The following is a 26,141-nucleotide window of genomic DNA, read 5'->3' on the forward strand; positions in this document are numbered from 1 at the left end:
GCCATGGAGTGATAATAAAAGGCATTTTGCATGCTGGCATTCATCTGTCAGGAAATTACGTATAAGAGATGGGGAACTATTTGTGAGGCTGCACTGGAGTACTACGTACAGTTTGGTCAACTTTATTATAGAAAAGACATGGAAAAGCACAAACAAGAGAAAATCTGCAGAGTCTCGAAATCTGAGCAAAACACACAAAATGCTGGAGGAACTCGGCAGGCCAGGCAGCGTCTATGGAAAAAAGTACAGTCGACATTCCTGCCTGAAATGTCAATTGTACTTTTCTCCATGATACTGCTTGGCCTGCTGAGTTCCTCCAGCTTTTTGTGTGTGCTGCTTGGAGTGCAGAAAAGGATGCTGCCAGAACTAGAGGGGCTGAGTTATAGGGAGAAGTTGGCCAAACTAGGCCTTTACTCGTTGAAGCACAGGAAAATGAGGGGTAACCAGTAAGACATTTATGTAGTCATGAGGGACATAGATAATGTGGATGGTAGCAGTCTTCTCTCCATGGTAGGTGTGTCAAAAACTAGAGGAGGGGTATGGATGTAGCATGAGAGGGGAAAGACTTAAAAGGGGATGGAGGGGCATGTTTTTCATGCAGAGTGTGGTGAACATACAGAACAAGCCACCAGAGAATTTGCTCGAAGCAGGCATAACACTATCATTTAACAAATACATGCATAGCTACATGGAAGGGTGGGGTAAGATGAGGATTTACTAAACACAGGAAATTAGGCACTAGCTGGGTGGACATCAAGGTCAGCATGGGCTTAATGGGTTGAAGGGCCTGTATCTGTGTTGTGTTACTCTAGATTCTATGACTCTAGAACCTTTTTGTCAATGAACTTAAATCTGGTTTCTGGCCTCTCTGTCTAAGCAATATAGGTCCTTACTGTTTACTCTGTGTAGATAATTTGTGACATCATCTGCCACTGATCTCTCCTTAACGTTGCAAAGAAGGCAGTTGTATCTCGACAATGGCATCGTCCCCTCAAAACTAAACTAAAACTTTGATTTCCTCACTTGTAGACCCCTGTTGGTTCAGGTTGGCAACTGCATCTCCTCCACAATCTCCATTAACGCAGGTGCACCACGGCTGTGTGCTTAGCTCCTGCTCTGCTCACTTTACACATGCGACTGTGTGGCCAAGCATAGTTCAAATTCAATAGTTAAATTTGCTGACAGCACCACCACTGTAGGCTGAGTCAAAGGTAGTGATGAACCAGGAGGGAGATTGAAAATCCAGTTGAGAGTGCCACAACAATAGCCTGTCGCTCAACGACAGCAAAACCTAGGAGCGGATGATTGACTTCAGGAAGAGCAAACCAGAGGTCCATGATCCAGAGCCCATTGGGGATTGGAGGTGCAGAGGGTAAGCAACGTTAAATTCCTCGGAGTTATCATTTTAGAAAATCTGTCCTGAGTTCAGCACAGAAGTGCAATTACTAAGGACTCTTCATCTCATTTCTCGAAATTTATTGCTAATATATTATTATATTGTTTTGTATTTGTACAGCTTGTTCTCTTTTGCATATAGGTTATTTGTCCACCCTGCGGAGTATGGTCTTTCATTGAATTTATTATGTTTCATGGATTTATTGAGCATGCCTACAAGAAAACAAATCTCAGGGCTGTATGTGGTAATGTATGTGCACATAGATAATAAATTTATTTAGAATTTTGATCTTTTGGACTTTGACTCATAGCAACATTATCCAAAATCTTCTCCACACACTTTATTACTAACAATCTGTGCTGTCATGTGTTGACCAAAACTGCATTCTGTAGTTTATATGTAGTTGAACTACAGTTTTGCAAAGTTCAAGACTTTGCCACGCTTGTGCTCTGTGGTTCTTATATACCTTCTTAATCTCTTTATCTAACTCCAGTGGGAGTAAAAATACATGCATAAATTGGCAGAGGCAGCTAAGGCAGGCAGGCATGTTTATGACCGATGCTTTGGCGAGCCAAATGGTCTCAACGCACAAGAAAACAAATTAGACAAAGACTAAGTGTAGCTGATTCCCCCGATGAATAGATGTTGAGGTGCTGATGCAGTTGTCACTGGGAATCAGTGCTGATAACTCTAAATATGGGAAATAATCAGAACATCAAGAAATCAAATGGAGAGTCAGAAAACAGTAGAGGCGATGATTCTGCTGGATAACGTTCCTGAGCAATAGGGCATGGTTCATTTATAAGTCTGGTTTGGAATGTTTATTCTGGCATTGGTTTCAACTTGATGGCTGCCACGTGTGAAAGAGGGACCTGTTGGTGAATAGTATTGTTTTGAGATGTCTTTTTTATCTACACTCAAAACAGATGGTCAAGGTCAATCAGCCTGGAAAGGCACTACTTACTTAACTCCAACTCCTCTTCCTCTTCCTCCTCCTGCCTAACCTCATCCTATGCCATAGTGACCACTGTGTTGCTGCTGGCAAGGGTTATGCCCTTATATCTAAGACCTTGTGCTGCATAGAATATACCGCCAAAGAGCTTGGATCTCCTTTTGCAGGTACTGCAGGATTCTCCAAAGGTGCCTTGTGTTACGTACCCCGTAACTGGGTTTACAGACCAGCAGAAATAAAAGAATCTGTTGGAGTCTGGTGGTACCGAAAACTAAAGGTGTTTATTATTAAACTACACAATACAGTATCAAAAATGCAAATATACATATAAAACAGGTTAGCAATAATAAACATAGAAGTGTAGGAATAATAATCGACAATACTAAACAAGCTCTATCAACGTCTAGGGGTAAATGAATTGTCATAAGAGAATATAGAGTTCAGCTCAGTTCATGTGTGCTGAGGTAGTTGCGGTTGTTGTAAGTTGTTGGAGAGAGAGAGAGAGCGAGCAAGAGACTGAGCAGCTGCAGCCAGCAAACCTTCTGTTGTATTCTGATTCCATCATACCGTTGTGGTCATTCGGTTATGACCCTCCATTCTCGGCTAGACCGTTCTTCTGTGGTGGACTCATCACCCTGGCATGAGTGGACACACACACAAGTCCCCACCGGCCCTGCCGTCACGCTGTGAGCTTTGTTGACCGATTTCCTGGTTCGGTCCTCGAAGCCCTCACCTTCCTGTGGGTGCACAACACTCGGTCAGTGTCCACTGGTGTGTCTGAGGGGTGTCTCCCCAGACCTGTCTTTTATCCCCACTGACGGGGTATCAGCCATCCATCAACTCAGAATGACCATGTTCATCAAATCAGGCCACTCCTGCTGCCTCCTTGGGAATGTTAACGAGCAAAGTAACGTCCTTGCAGCGAAAGGTAAACAATCCAGGAAGAAGCCATAATACATAAATCAAATGTCTCTCTCTCTCTCTTATCTGTAGCAGATGTCCCTGTCTCTGTGCTTCATCTCTCTCTCTCAGTAGCAGCATAGCAATAGCAATAGTTCATAGTTCTCGGGGGGGGGGGGGAAATGGTTAACTCTGCACCCCATTTCCATCAGGTCTGTTCAGCATTCATAACACTTGAAAAATCATGGACCAAATGAATAATCTCTGTCAGGATCAATACATTTCCAGTCACAATTTCACTTGCAGCCTTCAAAAAGTTGAAAGTAAATTTATTATCAAAGTACGAACAGTATTTTCACCACAGATTATCTGAGATTCATTTTCTTGCAAGTGTTCACAGGAAATACAAAAGAATCAATGAAAATGCACACAACAAAAATGGAAAAGACAACAGAATTGGAATATGAAAAAGAGAAAAACTAATAAATAAATAAGCAATAAATGAGTTGTCAAGTCCTTAAAAGATAGTCCATGGTTATGGAATCGCTTCAATGTTGGGGTGAGTGTAATTATCCACTCTAGATCAAGAGTCTTATGATTGAGGGAAATTAACTGCTCCTCGATTCTGATGGGAGAATCTTTTTGAAATTCTCAGATTTATGTGATTATTGAACTGTAGTTTGTATTGTTCTCCTTCAGTTTTCTATGCTTTCTTTCTTGTTGCCAATTGACGGGTTGGAGTTCCAAATGCGCAATCTGTTAGCTTTTGTGCGAGGGAGGGGTTGTGGATTTGGGGTTTGATGTTCCTGTTGTTTTTTTCTGTGTGGGAGATATGTTAGCTTTTGTGTGTGAGGGTGGGTTGGATGCTTGATGCTAATGTCACTGTTCTTTTTTTGCAAGGGATGGGGTTGGGATTTGATGTTTCTTTGCAAGGGGTGGGGTTGGGATTTGATGTTTCTTTGCAAGGGAGGGGGTTGTTGGCTTAGGGTTTTTGACGTTCAAGCTGCTGTTTTCCGGGTGGGCGATCTGTTAGTTTTTGTGCAATGGAGGGATTTGGGAGTTTGGGATTTAATGTTCCAGCTGCTGGTTTTAGTGTGGACGATCTGTTCGTTTTTTGTGCGAGGGAGAGGATGGGGGTTTGGGGTTTATGAGTTTTATTTCTTTTTCCTTTTCATGCTGGGATGGGGGTTCGATGTCTTTTCTTTCAATGACCCCATGGTTTTTCCACATTTCATGGCTATCTGGAGAAGACAAATATCAGAGTTGTATTGTACACGAATACTTTGACAATAAAGTGAACCTTTGAACCTTCGAGCCTGGTGTTGTGGGATATGAAGCTCCTGTACCTTCTTCCTGATGGCAGCAGCGAGAAGACAGCATGACCTTGATGGTGGGGGTCCTTGATGAACGATGCTACTTTCCTGCCACAGAAATCTGTGTAGACGTGCTCAATGGTGGGGAGGGCTTTACCTGTTATGGACTGGGCAGTACACACTACTTTTAGTAGGCTTTTCCCTTCCTGGGCCTTCCTGTTCCCAGAGCAGACCATAAAGCAACCGCTCAGTGTACTCCCCACTGCACATCGATAAAAGTTTGTCAAAGTTTTTGACATGCTGAACCTGTGCAAACTTCTAAGAAAGAAGAGGCCCTTGTTGCTGATCTGAGGGCATTGGATCTTTTTTAATTTTTCAGTGAATGCAGTTCTGCATGAGGCACATTCTCTTGGTGAGATTGTTGGAATACATTCCACATCAAGATTCATCCAACTGATTTAAGCTAGATTTGACCATGGAATGGGAATGCAGTGTGCCAACCAATGATACCATCCAGCACCCACATTTGCTTTGATGAATTTACTTTCACCTGCAATACTTATCCCTTCATTTCTTTGTCTCAGTTGACAGAACCCATCTAGAATTTTCACTCAATTGCCTCATCTCTCAACTACTGTGCAACAATCATCTATTACAAGTTGGAGCTTCACATAAAACAGATATCTGGGCCACATTGATGAAAGCACAACTTGATATCCAAAAACCCATTAACTAATCCTTGTTCAATAATTGCCTAATGTGGAGACTGGTGTTCTACCACACTGGCACCATTTCATTAACCTGGAAGCTAAATGTGACTGCGGTTTGTCAACTTTACATGATGCTCTTCTCAGGGTCCTGTTGTCAGGAGTCAAGGCCCGTCTCAAATTCTGTTCACAATATTACCATCCAGCTGCCACGTTGCCTCTTGCCTCTGAAATGGGATCCAGATACAGCATTGGAGTTGAGTGGTTAAACAGGTATTAACACAGTGACACTGATCACTCAGAACAAAACAGATTCCTCACCCTCTGGCTAAAGAAGTTCCTTCTCATCTCCGTTTTAAAGGGAAATCCTTTTATTCAGAGGCTGTGCCCTCTGTTCCTAGATTCTCCCGCTACTGGAAACATCCTCTCCATATACACTCCATCCAGGCTAATCACAAAACAATTTACAATGACCAGTTAACCTGCCAACCAGTATGTCTTTGGATTATGGGAGGAAACCAGAGCATCCAGAGGAAATCCATGCAGTTACAGAGAGAACATGAAAACTCCTTACAGGCAGAGGTGGGAATTAAACTGGTCATTCCAGACCTAAATTCAACATGTTGGGTTGTCTTTTTTCCATACATTCCACTGGAGAGATTATGAGTTCAGATCATATGCCAAAGAACAATGTTTGCATGTGAGACAGACACTCACTGGAGTGGGGTGCAGTATTGGAGTGGGTTATGATACTAGAGTTGGGGTATGGTACTGGAGTATCAGATTGAGAACAAGGGTAATCAAGACTTAACCTCGTGGTCAAACTGGGACTTGAGAATCACAGATCAGGAGGTTGAGAGCTTGCCAGAGTTGGCAAAATAGTTTTGAAACCTTTCAGGGCCCAGCTGAAAATCAGACATTGAAATAGCTTCACTACTATTTGCAATTTAATCCAAAATGAAATCAATGTTTTCTAGAACTTTATCAATGCTTTTAAAACCTCTCACTTGGCAAAGTCAATATTGATCACCAAACATTTTCTAGACTTTTCTAGACTTTTTCACTTCCCTTCTCTGAAAGGATTGGTGAGCAAAATGTACCTTTAGATAAAAACATTAAACCATTTAATTTACAACTGCAGATATGAATAATCCACATTGCACAACCACTGAACCCAACTGCGGAACAAACATCCCATGACTCATCAAGCTTACAGGGAGTTTGACCCCATTTGGAAAATAAGTCTGACAGAGGTAATTGGATAATTAAATTTGGAATGATCATATTCCAAACCAACTTTAAAGCAGTTGTATTTTGACTGTATTTTTTGTTTGAAAGCCTGATTGAACTTCAACTAAGATTCTTCTGATCTCTGGAATGTTATAGTAAGGCGGGGAACAGCACAAAAAGTTTCAAACGTGGCATTAGAACTCTACATCCAAGACAAAAGCCAGTAAGTCATTCTAACCTACCCCTCCCCACTTTACCCCCCCCCCAGCTACATTTTCAAGTGTAGAATTAGCTGGTGTTAAGATAAGGGGGAAGCCCCTCATTTACTTAAGCAAATAAATGGGGTCGTCCACTTTACAGAAGCTAATTTTGCAACATTTATTTCAAGCAATTACATTACTAAAGAAACTCCTATTCTCCAGAAGCAGGTTCCATTGTCATAGTCATAGGAGTCATAGGAATACGACTCAGAAACAGGCCCTTCAGCCCATCTATCTCATGCCAAACCATTTAAACTGCCTCCCCCATCAACCTACACTTGGACCATAGCCCTCCATACCCCTACAATCCATGTGCCTAACTAAACTTCTCAAAAGTAGAAATTGAGTTTGCATGCATCACGTACTGGCAGCTTGTTCCACACTCTCACGGCCCTCTGAGTGAAGAAGCTTCCCCTTAAACATTGCACCTTTCACCCTTAACCCATGACCTCTAGTTAAAGTCCCACCCAACCTCGGTGAAAAAAGCTTGCTTGCATTTACCCTATCTATACCCCTCATGATTTTGAACATTCTATCAAATTTCCCCTCAATCTACTATGTTCCAGGGAACAAAGTTCTAACCTATTCGACCTTTCATAGAAACATAGAAAACCTACAGCTCAATACAGGCCCTTCGGCCCACAAAGTTGTGCCAAACATGTCTCTACCTTAGAAATTACCAGGCTTACCTATAGCCCTCTAATTTACTAAGTTCCATTAACCTATGTAAAAGTCTCTTAAAAGACCCTATCGTATCTGCCTCCACCACCATTGCCAGCAGCCCATTCCACACACTCACCACTCTCTCAGTAAAAAACTTACCCCTGACATCTCCTTTGTACCTACTCCCCATCAGCTTAAACCTGTGCCCTCTTGTGGCAACCATTTCAGCCCTGGGAAAAAGCCTCTGATTACCAACACAATCAATGCCTCTCATCATCTTATACACCTCTATCAGGTCACCTCTCATCCTCCTTCGCACCAAGGAGAAAAGACCTATTTCACTCAACCTATTTTCATAAGGCATGCTCCCCAATCCAGGCAACATCCTTGTAAATCTCCTCTGCACCCTTTCTATGGCTTCCACGTCCTTCCTGTAGTGAGGTGAGCAGAACTGAGCACGGTACCAAAGGGTTTTCTCCAAAAAAGGTGGTCATAAAAGTGTAAGGGTGTTTCACTGCTTTTATTGGTGCAAATATGTCACTGGTTAAATTTGTGGCAATCTCATCGCTGAGTCAGAGATTAAGTTCTGAGCAGGGGCTGTATTTTCAGATTTGTTATCTTTCAGATGATGGTATAATTAAGGCCCTCATTGCTCACACAGGTGGATATAAATGATCTCATTCCAATACTTCAAGCATTATCACAGATTCCTTGCTCAATATTTATCTTTTAACCAATGGCTCTGACAGACAGATTCTCTCAACATTATCCCCTTGTTGGCTATAGGAATTTGCTGTGCACAAATGACTGCATGTTGCTTATATTACTGCAACTACCATACGTCAGAGGTTTTACTCCAACAGGAAGCTGCTTTAGGATGTCCCAAAGGCACAACGAGCATTCTGATAATGCAATTCTTCCATCTTCATCAGAAAAAGGATATGACAGCAGAATTCCTCACCTAGTTTGACCGAGGAGGACAGATTTTTACCTACTATGCTTTTTGAGCTTAATCAGCAGGTAGAGAATTTTAATGTTAAAACATCAGTGCTTCAACAGCATAATTTCCACCCCAGGTATTCAGACTTTGCTTTATGAGGGGACTTTATCACCAGTTCTCAAAACTGCTTCTAATGTTGACTGCCTAACAATAAAGTCAAATATCTGAACTTTGAACTTAAATAACTAATTACATCTCATCAGTCAGAATATCAGGCACCTAACTCTGGCTTGACGTTAAGCCAGTATTAAACTGTTCACTCTTTATGGGTTACTGAAACATGGCATTCAGTCGATAATATACCACATTAACAATGCATCAGCACGAATGAGCTGATCACACTGCATAATGTAAAATCAGTCCGACTTATTGATACATAGCTGGAGCAGCATTCAGATGCTGCAGCTGCTTTATAAAACTAACTTCCTAAGGGTAATGAGCTGGCTGTTAGAACGTTAGAACATAAAACATGGAAATATACGACGCAGGAACAGGGCCTGGGGCCCATCATCTCTGTGGCAACCAACAGTAAATATATTTAAAACAAGGCTGGATAGATTTTTGCATAGATGGGGAACTAAGGGTTATGGGCAAAAGGCAGGTAGGTGGAGATGAGTCCATGGCCAGATCAGCCATGATCTTATTGACCTAGTCCTGCTCCAATTTCGTAAGTTCTCACGATGCCAGATCCAACTAATTCGATCTACTTACACGCGATCTGTATCTTTCCATTTGCTGTATCTTCATGTGCCTACCTAAACTCCATTATCACGTCTGCTTTTGTCTCCAGTGGCAGCTAGTTCTAGGTACCTACCCTCTGTGTAAAAAAACTACTCTAAATGTCCCCCAGTTCATTTAGGGCATCAAGCATTTGACTTTCCACGCTGGGAAACAGACTCTGGCTATCGACCGTATGCATGTCTCTTATAATTTTATTAACTTTTCAGCATCCAATGCTCAGGGAAAATTACCCTAATTTGTCCGATCACTCTTTATAGCTAATACATTCCATCCAGGCAGCATTCTGGTAAATCTTTCCTATAATAGTGCAACCAGAACAGCACACAGTACTCCAAACGTAGCCTAACTCCAGTTTCATACTGTTGCAATATAACTTCCTGACTCTTACATTGAGTGCCACAGCCAGTGAAGGTCACACACCATACACCCTATCCACTTGTGTTGCCACTTTCAGAGAGCTATAGACGGACTCTCAGATCCCCAAGTTCACCAATGCTCGTCCATTCCTTTCCTGTCTATTTCTCTTTTACATTAAACCTCCCAAAGTGCAACACTTCATAACTACTCTGATTAAGTTCCATCTGGCATTTCTCCATCCATATCTGTAAATGATCTGATCCCACTGTAGGAAACGCACACAAACTCAGCAGGCCAGGGAAAGAGTAAACAGTCAACGTTATGGGCCGAGACCCTTCATCAGGACTGTATCCATTTCCATCTTCACTATGTACAACTCCACCAATTCGGAGCCTTCTTACCCGTGTTCCTTTGGCTCTAATTATCTGCATTGGAGCATGCTGAGTGCCTGGAGTGGACTTCCAGCCTCCACGTTAAACGCGAAGGTGCTGCGACCCAGCATTATCCTGCACCTTGAGTCGTCATCAGTCGATTTCTGATTTCAGTGCTTTGTCATCAAAAGAACACACGCAGAGAATAAACAGTACAATCAGCTGCTCACTGTCCATGCAAAATAAAAATAAGAGCGATTTTGAGGTTTCACTCTGTGTGAAAATCCCAAAACTGCTGTCAGCAATGCCGTGTACCATCACCACGTTCAGATCTGCCCTTTACCTAAACACTGAAATTCCAGATATTCATGAACCACTGTGAATCCCATCCATACTGAAATGAGGTCATGCTGAGTTTTAAGGTATGCTGAGCTAAAATTGCTGCAGCAAACCATTTGTCCTAAAAATTATGTTGTGTATGATAACTTCTAATATGAATGTTTTTAAACATTTGTTTATTTACAATATTATTTGGGATTTTTCAGCCTTTAATATAATTGTATGTGTTTGCCCCAACATTAATTTAGCATTCTCTATAATCTAAAGTGCAAAATTAAAAATCAAGAATTGGTTACATATTTTGTCTGTGATGACACCTCAAGTGCTGGGCTCCACACAAATCGCAAGAGCAGTCTTTGAGATCTCAGGGTGTTATCATCTTTCCCAACAAATATCGATTGCTATGTTTAACTATTAAATATTTAATAACAAAAATTTACCTGATAAAACATTTACTAGAGTGGTTTGAAAGTTTAAACTTTCTTCAAAATAATTATTTATTTTGGCCAGCAATACTTCCAGTGGATCTTGGAGGAAACACAGACCTTTTTGTCCTAAATTGTCATTAAAAACAAATTGGATAGGTATATTGACAGGAAAGGAATGGAGGGTTATGGGCTGAGTGTGGGCCAGTGGGACTAGGTGAGAGTAAGCGTTCGGCACGGACTAGAAGGGTTGAGATGGCCTGTTTCCATGCTGTAATTGTTAGATGGTGATATTGTTACTGGAATATAGCTCCTCAAGTCACTGAAGACCCTGATTGCTACTGTTGGTGCCAATTACTTGTGTGGAAACAGTTCAAAATCTTACCCTATTGCCAAATAAGACAGATTATGATCAGGATTTGTTTTTAGCAATATTGCCAATAAACTCAATAATCCAGAGGTTCAAAGGAAAAATGAGAATGGCCATGCAATATTGTAGGCTCTTCCTAAAGAAGAGGTTACTTCTATTTGCTATTTCTCAAATTTACTGTTCGACAAATTTATTTTGGTTCAGAATCAAAGCAATAGACAGTGTAAAATGAACACCAATCTGACCGGCTCCATTTTATACTGGATGAATTAGACTCAGAAAACATTGGGTTAGGATGGGAAGGGAAAAAAAATCAAAAAGCTTAACAATGGCCACTTGATTGCCTCGTCTGCCCCTTGCTTATTTTTCAAATCATCAGACTGCTTAGCCATTGGATACAGTATCACACCCTAGCAAGGCGTGGAGCTATAATGATATATGACCAGGTCAATGGGAGTGTGTTATCTAACAAGGTCAATGTGAACTAGCAATGGTTTGGCTTTGCAGTGTGTTCTATGCAATGCACTTCCCACATTCAACTTCATTGATGCAAATCTACAGGATGTGCATTCTCTGTATTAAGACCTTAAGACATAGGAGCAGAATTAGGCCAATTAGTCCGTCGAGTCTGCTCCACCATTGCATCATGGCTGATTCCGGATCCCACTCAATCCCACACACCTGCCTTCCCGCCATATCCTTTGATGCCCTGACCGATCAGGAAACTATCAATTTCCGCCTTAAGTATACCCACGGACGGCCTCCACCGCAGTCTATGGTAGGGCATTCCACAGATTCATGTTCTCTGGCTAACAAAATTCCTTCTTACCCCTATTCTAAAGGGTTGCCCCTCAATTTTGAGGTTGTGCTCTCTAGTTTTGGACACCCCCCACCATATGAAACATCCTTTCCGTTTCCAGTCCTTTCAACACTCAGTAGGTTTCAATGAGAATCACCACACCCTCCCACATCCTTCTAAATTCCAGTGAGTACTGGCCCAATGCTGCCAAATGCTCCTCATATGTTAACCCCTTCATTCCCAGAATCATCCTCATGAACCTATATCTCTTCTATGGGAACTGGAGAGCAGATGAGGCATTATTTAAATCCAACACAACAAGCAGGTGCAGATTCAATTCCCTTGTGGCGTTTTCTAAATTTTACCATAATAATGAGAGCTGGAAACTTGTAGATTCATTGAGAATTTAACAAAATGTGGATATATGATTGAACTGTCCAGGCATTCATGTCTGGAAGATTCGTCAGTGGTGATTGACATGTCATTGATTGCTGGGAAGAAAGGAATGGATTATGATGTTCACATGTACTGAATACAGTGAAAAGCTTTTGTTTGTATCATCTAGACCAGGGGTGGGCAAACTTTTTGACTTGTGGGCCACAAAGGGTTCTAAAATTTGACAGGGGAGCCGGACCAGGAGCAGATGGATGGAGTGTTTTGGTAATACACCTCATAAGAGAAAATAAAATATCATGGGACATGTAGAAAACATGTGCTTTCATTTCAATTGAAAATGAACAAATGCATTACAACAAAATATCTGTCTTTGAAGTCCCATGGTACTTAGCTATTTATTGAAATGACTTTTAAAACATTGAAAATTAAATGAATAAAATACAGCTTTTTTAAATAGTAACAGTTATTATTTTAAAGCACTGAAAATTCTGTTATCCTTCAAGATATTATCATCATCACTCTCCTCCTGACTGTCTTTATTTCAAAAACGGTAGGAGATGCAGGTCTACTTGTCCTGCTCCTTCTTATTCAATTGTCCCCTGTGCCAAAACTCAACAACGACCAGCACAAAGACAGAACAGTGACAGCACGCCAGTATGCGGAGTACGTTATTTGATCTGGAGCGTATTTTTTATTTTGAGAACGTACGTGCACCTGTGCACTACTCATGTCCATCACTTAACAGAAATGACATGTAACATGTAAGGCTTATTGAAAAAAATATTTTCAAATGCATTGTTTACAAAACGCAACGAAGAAACTTATTTTTAATTTCAGTGGGAACAGTGTTGTTGGTCTCCCTTTTTAGCCAGCGCATCAAAGTCTGGATTTAGCTTTGTTGTGGCGATTCTCAGGATGGATCTGAGGTGTTGGTCAGTTAACTTGGATCTGTGGCTGGCTTTGTTGATGTTCATGACGCTGAACGCCTGTTCACACAAATAGGTCAAGCCGAACAAAGAGTAAAGCGCAAATGTGGAGTAATACGCTGCACCTCAACAAAGGTCAATGTATATAGAGTGCGTCATCTATTGGGAAAATGCCAGAATTGCGGAGAAAAAACGTTAACAAGGTTTATTAATATAATTTCATCAAGTTCTGCGGGCCGGATTAAAAAGCTTAACGGGACGCATATGGCACCCGGGCCGTAGTTTGCCCATGCCTGATCTAGACTGATTGTTTCATTCATAAATACATCGAGGTGGCAAAAAGGAAAGCATAATACAGAATATAGTGTTACAGTTACAGAGAAAGTGCAGTACAGATAGACAAATACTGTGCAAGGGCTACAGCAAGGTGGAGTGGGAAATTAAGAGTCCGCCTTTTACTCTATGAGAGATCCATTTCAGAGTCTGCTGGTAAAAACTGTCCTTCAGCCCGGTATTATGTACTGTCACGTTTTTGATTCCTCTGCCCGATGGGAGGGATGCAAAGAGAGAGTAACTGTACTGAGAGGGGTCATTGATTATGTTAGCTGCTTTCCTGAGGCAATGATCAGAAAGCTTAGTGATTTTATACTCGAACAGTTTCTAAAACTAAATGTTGACTTTATTTTAAATGCATACTTCCCACCTCATAAGGAAACTATGCAATATGCTCTGTTCCTTTCTCTGCCACTTGCAGGACGTGAAGTCACTCTCCCCATCCAGAGAGGTCCAACACAATTTTACAGCATATAGACCAATCCGATTCCGTTCAGACTGTCCAACTGTTGAAAAAATGTGATGGAGAAATATTTCAGAAGGAGGACAGCACAGCTACAAACTATAAGCTACAAAGTTTCCATGCTAGCTACCAACATAAATTGTGTTATCCATGTGAAGATCCAAAAGCTACTATATACACCTGACCGACACACTGAGTAAACTTTATCAGAGTCCTTGTTTCCAGTGGATTTGTAATGGGCATCAGAGGTTTGGGTTCAGGAAATTATCTGAAGACTAGAGGACATCAAACTGGAAACTACTCAGAGAAATGAGGAGTGATTTTGGACTCAAGATACTTCTATATTTTGGTAGAATCGGATGCTGAAACATAAAATAACTCATCTCCTTCTACCTTAGGCCACAAACCTATCAATCACCCCTCGTATTCCCTCTGGTTCAAGCGACTGAGTTGTACTGGTGGCCAGCCAGATGTTCTGGACCTCTGTGACTGCACCTGTTGTCTCACAGTGCTCTGGGTCTCAGCAGTAGATCCAAAGAGAGCTCCATAGTTCACCCTGCAGAGGGCTGGACAAACTGTGGAATAAAGTTCTGCAGCTTTATAAAAGCAAAGCAAACACACCTAACACTGAATCAAATATTGTTGCACAACTTCAATAATTTTGTCTGTTTTTCTTTATTTCATTTATTTATGTTTTCAAATAGCATATTAGTATGTTTTAAATGCACTTATTCATTTTAAAATAATTTTTGATTTCAATAAAGTTAACTTCTTTAGAATTGTCCCTGAAACAGCCTTTGATTAGAGAAGCTCACTATGCACTAGGGTGGTACTGGGGGCAGGCCATTGGGATGAGACACTTTAAGGCCTGGTCAGTAACTTTGGCTGTTTCTGCTCATGGGACAGCCACAGAACCAAGGTTCTCATGTCAGTGAAGCAACATGCTGTAGGCCATTAGTGTGGCGAAGGGGTGACCGTGAGTTGGGTTGAGCTTTGATGACACGAGTCAGTACAGTTGCTTAATTAGTTGGTATATCCAATTCAGCAGCGCTGATGGTTAACTGACAGCTCCACTGCTGTAGAAGGGCAGCAGAACAGTCCAATGTGTTCCAGCAGAACTGCATAACAGATCACAGAGCTTGGAGTAAGCTCAAAGCTTGCTGTACAGGCTGTTCCAAAATAATGCACTCCATTATACATAGAACATAGAATAGTACAGTACAGTACAGGCCCTTCAGCCCACAATGTTGTGCCGACCCTTAAACCCTGCCTCCCCTATAACCCTCCCCCACCTTACATTCCTCCATATACCTGTCTAGTAGTCTCTTAAACTTCACTAGTTTAACTGCCTCCACCACTGACTCAAGCAGTGCATTCCATGCACCAACCACTTTCTGAGTAAAAAACCTTCCTCTAATATCCCCCTTGAAATTCCCTCCCCTTACCTTAAAGCCATGTCCTCTTGTATTGAGTAGTGGTGTCCTGGGGAAGAGGCACTGGCTGTCCACTCTATCTATTCCACTTAATATCTTGTATACCTCTATCATGTCTCCTCTCATCCTCCTTCTCTCCAAAGAGTAAAGCCCTTGCTCCCTTAATCTCTGATCATAGTGCATACTCTCTAAACCAAGCAGCATCCTGGTAAATTTCCTCTGTACCCTTTCGAATGCTTCCACATCCTTCCTATAGTGAGGTGACCAGAACTGGACACAGTACTCCAAGTGTGGCCTAACCAGAGTTTTATAGAGCTGCATCATTACCTCGTGACTCTTAAACTCTATCACTCGACTTATGAAAGCTAACACCCCATAAGCTTTCTTAACTACCCTATCTACCTGTGAGGCAACTTTCAGGGATCTGTGGACATGTACCCCCTGACCCCTCTGCACCTCCACACTACCAGGTATACTGCCATTTACTTTGTACTCTGCCTTGGCGTTTGTCCTTCCAAAGTGTACCACCTCACACTTCTCCAGGTTGAACTCCATCTGCTACTTCTCAGCCCACTTCTGCATCCTATCAATGTCTCTCTGCAATCTTCGACTATCCTCTACACTGTCCACAACACCTCCAACCTTTGTGTTGTCTGCAAACTTGCCAACCCACCCTTCTACCCCCATATCCAGGTTGTTAATAAAAATCACGAAAAGTAGATGTCCCAAAACCAATCTTTGTGGGACACCTCCAATCTGAATGTACTCCATCAACCATGACCCTCTTCTTTCTGTAGGCAAGCCAATTCTGAATCCACCTGGCCAAACTTCCCTAGATCCCATGCCTTCTGAATTTCTGAATAAGCCTACTGTGTGGAACCTTGTCTTAATAAAATCCATATAGATCATATCCTCTGCACTAACCTCATCTATATGCCTGGTCACCTCCTCAAAGAACTCTATCTGGCCTGTTAGACATGATCTGCCCTTCACAAAGCCATGCTGACTGTCCCTGATCAGATCATGATTCTCTAAATGCCCATAGATCCTATCTCTAAGAATCTTTTCCAACAGCTTTCCCACCACAGACATAAGGCTCACTGGCCTATAATTACCTGGACTATCCCTACTACCTTTTTTGAACAAGGGGACAACATTCACCTCCCTCCAATCCTCTGGTACAAATTCCCACGGACAACGAGGACATAAGCCAGAGGCTCAGCAATCTCTTCCCTCGTCTCGTGGAGCAGCTTGGGGAATATTCCATCAGGCCCTGGGGACTTATCCGTCCTAATGTATTTTAACAACTCAAAACTTCCTTTCCCTTAATATCAACATGCTCCAGAACATCAACCTCACTCATCTTGTCCTCACTGTCATCAAGTTCCCTCTCATTGGTGAATACCGAAGAGAAGTATTCATTGAGGACCTCGCTCACTTCCACAGCCTCCAGGCACATCTTCCCACCTTTATTTCTAATCAGTCCTACATTCATTCCTGTCATCCTTTTGTTCTTCACATAATTGAAGAATGACGGGGTTTGCCCTTACCCTACTCACCAAGGCCTTCTCATGCCCTCTTCTGATATGGTTCCTCTTTCCACAGATGCTGCTTGACCAGCTGAGTTCTTCCAACATTTTGGTTCTTGTTGTCAGTCACTCCTGATCTTCTCAAATTAAAATTTGGTACAATGGTCCAATATATCTTCAGTGTTTCCTGACTGACTCTGTACAGCGAGCAATGAGTTCAGGAGCTACAGAGAGGAGGTGACGAAACAGTGTTTATTGAGTTTATTACAAATGCTGACAAAGAAAAGGCTATTCAGTGTATGGGGAGATTTACCGAGGTTTCCTAAATAAGCAGTTTTTGAGCTAACATTCCTGGTTCTGCATTTTGCAGAAAGAAGTATACATTGTAGCAACCCTGAAGGCAATTTGTATAACTCACAGCTCATTTGATTCGCCGCCAAATAACTTTGAGCAGATTATGAATGACCTGTGCCGTGAACCATCTGTAATGACTTGTACATTCATATTTCCAATCTGTGCTTCTGTCACAGTCCATGCTAGAAACATCAGATCATAAAATACACCCCCTGAAAATTGCACATTTCGATTATGTCACAAGGAAAATGGAATTTATATGTTTCATAGCAAGAAAGGAAGAAATAAATTGGACCGCCCTATTTCAACAAAATGTCACAGAGATTTTATTTAAACTGAATTACTACATACAGTTAATTTGTTCACATATTGATGGCATTCTTCTAGATTTCCATTACAGATCCTTTAATCTAATGGTCTCCATAGGTTTGTCCTGTTGCCATGGACACTGACACCAAATGGCACACAGTAGAAATGGCTGAACCCCACATACCGAAGCCCTCTTCATTCATTGACTGAGATCTACCTCATTCTACTTGTGCTATTGTTGGGGACTCTGGCTTCACAACCAACCACCTCCTTTTGATGATCTCAACCCTGTTAAGAACATCCTTGTTCCCAAGCAGTCCCCCAACATCCTCTAATCCTCTCTCAGGCTAATCTTGCTGAAAATTTCACCAGTCCTTTCCTCACTGACCAGCACCTAACAATCCAAAAAAGCCTCCTATTCTTCGTTTCCCAACCATACACTCTATCAACTGTCTTTACAGCTCCTTGTGCACTAATCAGCCACCAGTCTTCTTCATTCCAATTCTCTCTCTGACCGTAGTCCTGACCAACCTCACTATATTCCTCTCACCCACACTACCACCCTCTCTGATTGTGTTACTGGCTGGATCCTCTTTCTCCTCTCATAATTGTTTCTGTCTCTGTTCCCAGTCTACTTACACCATAAATCCATATTCTTCCATTAGTATATCCTCACTCCTAACATTACCCTCCCTACACACTCTTCTTCAATCCCTACTCTCCGTATTGGCAGAAGCTCAAAGAGAAAAGGTTAACACATACTTTAGCTCTATTATATTTTCTTGGAAATGTATTAGGGTGTATCTGGAACTGGGGTATATATCAAATGCTAATTTCACCAGCAACTGATCTTCAGACTTGAATTTGGATGGTAAATTGAATTTAAAATGCAGCTCTGAGCAAAAGCCTACTTGGAGTTGCAGTTTGGGGTTGATTACAAACCAGGGAACATCCATTCACTTGATGTCTGCATATGCGTGGATCCAGAGAGAGAGGCAGTGGGGATTACATTCATTTTGAGCGTCTAGAGTGTGGGTGTGAAGAAGGAGATGCTTGCAAACTGTATGTAATTCAAAGGAAGCTTTGAAGGTATATTGTAACTATAGAATTGTCCTGCAGTTAATTTTGATCTTTAGCCTATGAAAATATCATGTAATATTGGGTCAAGCAGGCCTCTTCAACCAACAGTGTCTCAATATGGTGCCCGGTGCTTGCTTTTGCTGAATCAAACACTTCTATATCCAGTAGCTTCAAAGTCTTTCCTGTGACTTTGTTCACATTACAAACAATGCATAAGGCTATTGCATAGATTTGCCCAGTATGAGCTGCTAATTTGAAAAAAAAGAAACATTATTAAAATAATTTTTTCTTTCAGTTGAGCTCTATCTCAACTTATTAGAAAAAATATTTACACGTTATATTTAAGAATGTATAACGAAGTGTGCTTCTCAGAATGATGTTATGAAATAGGAGAACTAATTACAGAACCATAAGTCTCATTGGAATTTGTAACTGCTACACAATTGTAGCTTTAATCTAATGTGATGTGAATTGAAGGTCTGAAGAGGTATATGAAATACCCAATAGAATACTAAATATATATTATTGATATGTTTTATATAAATTTTTGACAAATATTTTCAATATGATGACCTGATTGTACAAAGTACTTAGTGGATGTGGAATGTCAAGAAGATTATTATTCCTGCTTGCTGTATGATTGCTTTACCTTTTCTAATCACACCATTAATAATTTATCTATTAATGTCCTTCATATTCTCCTCTTTCTTCAATACCTAATATTTTACACTCTGGCAAAGACTGTTCTTTATGTTGAGAGTTATAGCAACATGCAGGATGGAAACAGATCCTTTGGCCCAAATGGTCAACACTGACCAAAATGCTCATCCACACTCGTCCAAGTTACCCAAGTTTAGCCCATATCCCTTTAACCCTTTCCACATTGCAGTGGCAATACAAAACCAAATGCAAAACAACGCAATTACTGCTGCCTGCGACCCTGTGGATATGTTATACTTGCATGATGTGCCCCCGGCTCCAATGATTCCTCCCAAAGTCGAACCTTTTATTAACAGTAAGTAAACCTACAATCTTGAAGTGATGAAACTTAAGCATACTCAAGTGTAAGCTAAGCATTATTCAGTGTTATCTCAGTGGTCGGCAAAGGATACAACCTCTGCCAGTCCCAAGCTACAAACTGCATGGAATAAGCAAGAATATTAACTTATTCCCTTTGCTTTTACCACACCCCCACTCACGCATCTAATTACCATAATTAACATAATAAATGCACAATATAGAATACAAAGCAGAACAGATATACTGCTCCTACACACATTCTGTCCAAAATATTGTTAGTATATTCCCTGAGTGAAAGAGTTGATCTTCAAGTACCTATTTAATCATACCCCTTTTCCCTTTAACCCCTACCTCTAGTTCTCAGTTCCCCAGTCCTGGAAAAAAATGATGATTCATACACCTCTCTATAAGATCATCCTTCATTCCCCAGTGATACAATGAATGAAGCAATAGCTTACTCAACCTCCCACTCTCAAGCTCAGTCTCTTGTGTCATGTCAACATCCCCATAAGTCTCCTCTGCACTCTTTCCAGCCTTTTCTATAATAGTGAAAACAATTATGTATTCAGAATACAGATATCCTGTACAACTGCAAGATAACAGCTCAACTACCTTCACTGACAGAGGTCAGTTTGCCAAAAGCCTTCTTCATCACTCTGTCTACCTGTGATGCCACATTCAGGAAACCATTTACACTCAAAAGTCTCTGTTCTGCAACACTGCCCAAACCCTTAGTATTCACTGTGAAGATGCTACCCCAATTTGGCTTCCCAAACTGCAACAGCACACATCTATTTGAATTAAAATTCCATTTACCATTCCTCAGCTCACCTACCAACATCCCACTGTAATTTTTAATAATCTTCACTGTCCTTGACACCACTCATTTTAGCGTCAACTGCATACTCACTAACCATACTTGTGCATTCTCATCCAAATTCTTCATTCATCTGTCTCTGGCATTATCCGTCTGTGTCTTATTTTCAGTTCCTTTTTATTTTAACCTCCTTTTTGCCAGATATATTTGTTATATCTTCATATCTTCAGGTTGTTTCTCATTTTCACTGTTCTGTTATCTTTGCTTATTTTTGTTTTTTGTAACTTTTAAACCAAGATATAGAAGGTGAATTAGGTTATTCAGCTCATTTATTCTGCTCCGCCATTCCATTGCGGCTGATATATTATCCCTCTTCACATCATTCTACTGCCTTCTCCATGTAATTTTTGATGCCATTACTAATTATGAATCTGTCATCCACTGCTTTAAATATACCCACTGACCTGGCAACCAAAGCCATCTGTGGCAATACCTTCCACAAATTCACCACCCTCTGGCTAATGGAGTTCTTCATGATCTCTATTGTAAAGGAACGCCCTTCTATGCTGAAGCTGTGCCCTGTGGTCCTAGACTCCCCAGCTACAGGAAACAGCCCCTCCACATCCACTCTATCTAGGCCTTTCAATATTCGATAGGCTTCAATGAGATCATTCCCCCCCCCCACCACCATTCTTTTAAATTCCAGTGAGTACAGTCCAGAGCCATCAAATGCTTGTCATATGTTAAACCTTTCATTCCTGGGATAATTCCTGTGAATCTCCTCTGGACTCTCTCCAATGCCAGCACATCCTTTCTTTGATAAGGGGCCCAAAACTGCTCAAAATACTCCAAGTTTGGTCTGACCAATGCCTTATAAAGTCTCAGCATTACATTCTTGCTTATATGTTCTTTCACATTTGAACTTCCTTCTTGACTCAACGTGGTAGACCAGTCAATACTATTCCAATATTCATGGCAAGATGAATGCACAAGTATACCCATCAAATCTATGACCCTAACATGAAGGCATAGACTTTAACTTTCAGTACTGTTACAGACTAAACATAACAATTCAGCTATCTATTCCATTAAAGTCAATAGGAAGTAAAATTCAGCAGGATATACAAAGGATGGTTGAGCCATCAGCTCAAGGAATTCACTCAGAGAAAAATAGTTTAAGTCTCCCTAAAGCCCCCTATTACAACAATATTAATGGACTCAGAAACATAAATTTAGAAGGAAAAATCATCAAGATCCTTCTACTTCTAATGTATATTTTAAAGTGAAACACATGTACCAAAACAAGTTAATATCCTAAGGAAAGACCTTTTTCCCATCCGAAAGGAAACCTTTGAAACTTATAAATTATGGTATACTGTATTTATTGATATCATTTTATTTAGTTTTGTATACTTTGTTATAACCAACTAGCTATTCCCCCTATTCCACAGCAAGCACTAATCACTGTAGTTAAGAATTGTACTCTACTTTCAGTTATTCTAGGAGAAAAAACTATAAAATCTATCAAAGGCTCATTCTGACTGTTTTGTGCACACAATCAAAATGAATCTGCCATTTCAGTATTGTAAATACCTGGATTATGCCTCTTTTTGTGTGAATAATAGAAGTGAATAGGTAAACATTGGTGGGGACAGACACTTTATGATATGATGTCATTTCTGAAAATCCGCATTCCTTCTCCCTTACCCACAGAGGAACAGTGTAATCTCCTGCCGGAGATAAACCACAAAGACGTGTCATATAAGAACAACATCAGAAGGAGTGGTCTGTCGCCAGATCTGATTCTGCCATTGGTTACTGAACATAATGATCTGCAGTGCTATACGAGTTCTAACAAAGTATCTATTAGTTCTTTAAATGATGACCATTGCATATTAAACATTTCAATGTGGTTTCACAATCTAAAGTATCCTATTCACACCTCAAACCTTTGCAATTTTCCTTATTAGATTGGAGACTTATTTTCAAATTGAACCATACCTCTTTCTATCATTGCATATCATTCCTTAATAATAACATTATTAATAGATTCTTTTTCCTTCCAATTGCTAGTACAGTAAACTATCCTATACACTCTACCAGTTTGTCCTCCACACCATTTTTACCAATAGTGTTTGCCTGCTCCCTACATAGATTTTTGCTTTACCTTTATTGCAAAAAAATTCTTTTGGGTTTAGATGCAAATAAGAGCTTTCCTGCTTTATTCTACTTCCAGTATTTGTTCTAACTTAAGTGACTTAATCCACTTCTAATGCTTTTGGTCTTCCTTCAATAATTTTTCCAAAACAAAAAGCTAAGACTACATCATTGCAAGAGGAGATGTGTAACTATAAAGCTTGGTTTAAAGTTAAAAATTAAACCACCTCCATTACAAATTTTCACTCTAGTCTTATTTCAATCTGTGGAGCTCGAATGACTTCTCTCGAACTACCTGAAGATAATCCACTGACAGGAGTTAAAGTGTTAAAAGCAGTAAGTTATATTATTGTTGGATTGTATTTACATGCATTTTCATTCAGTTATCTTGTAGATGGATCATTTTGCTGTGAATGTGAATGACTAACACAGAGTTGTAGCTGTAAGAGTCTTAATTCAGCACAAGCAGGTATTCTGGAGGATCTTTCTCACTCTTGTCCTCTTGGAGAAACTAAGGAATCTCAGGAGAATCTCTCTGAACTCAAAGTATATTGTTTTTATATTCTTAAAAATAAAAGTAACCATAAGTGTTTGAATGCAATTTCAATACTTAAAAAATGGCATAGTTTGGTTCAGTATTTTGATGCAGACAAATCATTTGATTGAGTTACATATTTACATTGGAAGCACAACACAAATTACAAGAAATCTCTGAATATTCGAAACACCCTTATGGGACAAAATTATCTACAAAGTAATCCATCTATAAGCTTCTGAGGACAGAAACCCCTAACACCCAAAATTAGTGTTATAAAAGTAACTCTTTGGGCACACTAATATCTCAATATTGACAGACAGAGCAAATAGGCCACTGATAGAGTTTGATGTGCTGAGAGACAAAATAATCAGTCTAGACTGGAGCCTTCCTTGATCTCTGCACCAATAATGCAAAATGACTTTAGTCGAAGATGTCTGATACCTAGTGTGATATAGGCCAATTAACATAGCACCATTGCCTTGTGTTACATACAAGAATATCTCATGGTCATGTCAATTTACAAAGCATATCTCTCGAGTGAACACATGCTGTCAGCTGGGAGTCTGTACTAAATGAACAGTACTGTTTGAATACATAACTTCCTTTTAATTTCAAAACTAATTACTGCTTGAGGTTTTAATTTGAGCAGGTTTTCTTTAGAAGACTGACTTTGTTTGCTCTCCAGAGAATCTCTAAAGGGTATTCCATGTCTAAAAATCCCTGGTCATTTAATGCTTGCTTATGTTTTTTTTTTGCTGTGCATTTTCCTTATCATCTAAGATGAAATTCCAAATTAATAGAGAGATCTTTCACTGCAAATATTGGTAGCAATGATCTTCTATGATTTAATATTTTGAAAATTATTTTTGACCATTTACAAAACATTAGGGAATTTTTTACAAATAAAATGAAGATCACATAGAGAGAAAAAAAAACAACTGTAATTCTCAACCGGACATATAGTTTGATTTTTTTTTAAATATTTTTTCTCTTAGTGCAATAAGGTAGATTTTAAATTTGTGTAATCATATATATCTTTTGGAAAATCAGCAGCAAATGTATGGCTCTCATGTCATTTCCATATTTCCATGATTACAGTGTTTTAAATATTATTCTGAAATCTTGCTTCTTAAAATGTTTATATTTTGAAGATAATTTCCTGATTTTTAATTCTTATCATAAGAAGACCAAGAAAGTTCCTCTTGCTTGTCATATATATTAATGATTTGGATGTGAGTGTAGGTGGCATGAATGGTAGGTTTGCAGATCTCAGCAGGAATGGTGGTATAGTGGACCATGAAGAAGGTGGTCTCAGGCCACAAAAGAATATACATCAACCAGGGAAGTGGGTGGAGGAATGGAAAATGGAATTTAACTCTGACAAGTGCAAAGTTAAATTAAGGAAGGGCATCTGCTGTGAAATGACAGGGCCTTAGGGTGTGCTGCAAAACACAGAGATCTTGGGCCACAAGCACATGGTTTCCTGAAAGCAGCCATACTGCTAAACCAGGTGGTGAAGACAGCATGTGACATGTTTGACTTCATTGTCCAAGCACTGAGTGCAAGAACTGGGACATCATGTTATTGCTATTCAATGTTATTAAGTGATACTTGAAGTATTACTGTATGAGCAGTTTTGGTCCACACTTCAGGAAACATGTTATTAAGCTAGAGAAGGTACAAATGAACTTAATTTTTCCTAGATTGGGGACTCGAGTTATATAGAGAGATTGGAAAGCCTAGTTAATATACACAGAATGCTAGAGGAACTCAATAGGCCAAGCAGCATTCTCGGCATCTGCAGACTTTCTCTTGTTTGGATAGGCTGGAGCCAAGGAGTCTGAGCATTGACATGATAGGGATATATAAGTTTATGAGAGACATAGATAGGATAGAGAACCAAAGATTATTTCCCATGGCAGGGGTGTCTAAAACCAAGGGTTCAAAGTGAGAAGAAGTTGTTTACAGGAGATATGAGGAAGTAAACTTTTCACATGAAGTGTAGTTGGTATCTGGAATGAGATGCCAGAGAGGTAGAAGCTGGCAGTGGCAGGAACAGAAACAACATTTAAGATACTTTAGCAAAGGTTAGAGGATTATGGAATTAAATTTAGGAAGTGAGCTCAGTTTAAAGAGACATAGATGAAGATTCTATGCTGTAAACTCAATGCTTATGACACTAAGAAGTAATAGAATGGGTAATTTATTATTCACATCGACGAACTGTAGTATTGATTTGCTGATTTCAGAAAGTAAGATGAAAGTGTTGTTCATTAAAAATGAGAATACTACCTTTTAAATCAAGTATGCCATCAAAATTAAAATTTCAAAACAATCTTCTCCCATCACCTCTCCTACACTGTCCAGCTAGGAAGGATTGTGCACACCTCATTTCATTGTTCAAGTCCAAGTCATGTTCAAATTCAAGTTTAAATATCATCTAACCATACATGATTATAGCCAAACAAAGCAATGTTCCTCCAGGGCCAATGTGCAGAACACATTACCAACAGCACACAACATACTGCACTTAGCACAAACAGCACATATGGTTACAATTTCAGAATAAACACATACAGTCAGAAAGAGAAAAAAAAAGTAACATAGCCCAGTTCCCCATGTGGCAGGAGTAAGTTGATGGTAAATTGTCCTGGTCCAGCTTGTTCTTCCACCAAGCAAACACTGGAGAGCAGCACCGAATGAACAGCAGAGGGCAGCACCACCTGGGTGTCTCATCACTACGCAGACTCAGTTTAGTACTTCCCACAAATGAGGCAATGAAACTCCCCATCATCATTCTCACCAATGAACCAGTGAACCAGACTTACAGTTTTCTACATTACCAATATCCATCATGGTCTTGCAACCATGATAAAAACATCCAAGTCAATCACTCGCACTGTGCACTTCCTCAGCATAAAAAGTCCAGACGACCACATGAAATTGGTATGCAATTAGTCCAG

General features: G+C 40.2%; 1 long non-coding RNA gene across 1 annotated transcript; it reads right to left on the reverse strand.

Moving 5' to 3' along the window:
* Positions 1 to 12,584: 12,584 nt before the first annotated feature.
* Positions 12,585 to 17,274, reverse strand: LOC132400274 (uncharacterized). The gene is made up of 2 exons (XR_009514205.1): positions 16,934 to 17,274; positions 12,585 to 13,984 (listed from the first exon to the last, which is right to left on the reverse strand). It is a non-coding gene; the product is annotated as an uncharacterized LOC132400274 (long non-coding RNA).
* Positions 17,275 to 26,141: the final 8,867 nt, after the last annotated feature.

Source organism: Hypanus sabinus, chromosome 10 (genome assembly GCF_030144855.1).
Source record: "Hypanus sabinus isolate sHypSab1 chromosome 10, sHypSab1.hap1, whole genome shotgun sequence".
Lineage (NCBI taxonomy): Eukaryota > Metazoa > Chordata > Chondrichthyes > Myliobatiformes > Dasyatidae > Hypanus > Hypanus sabinus.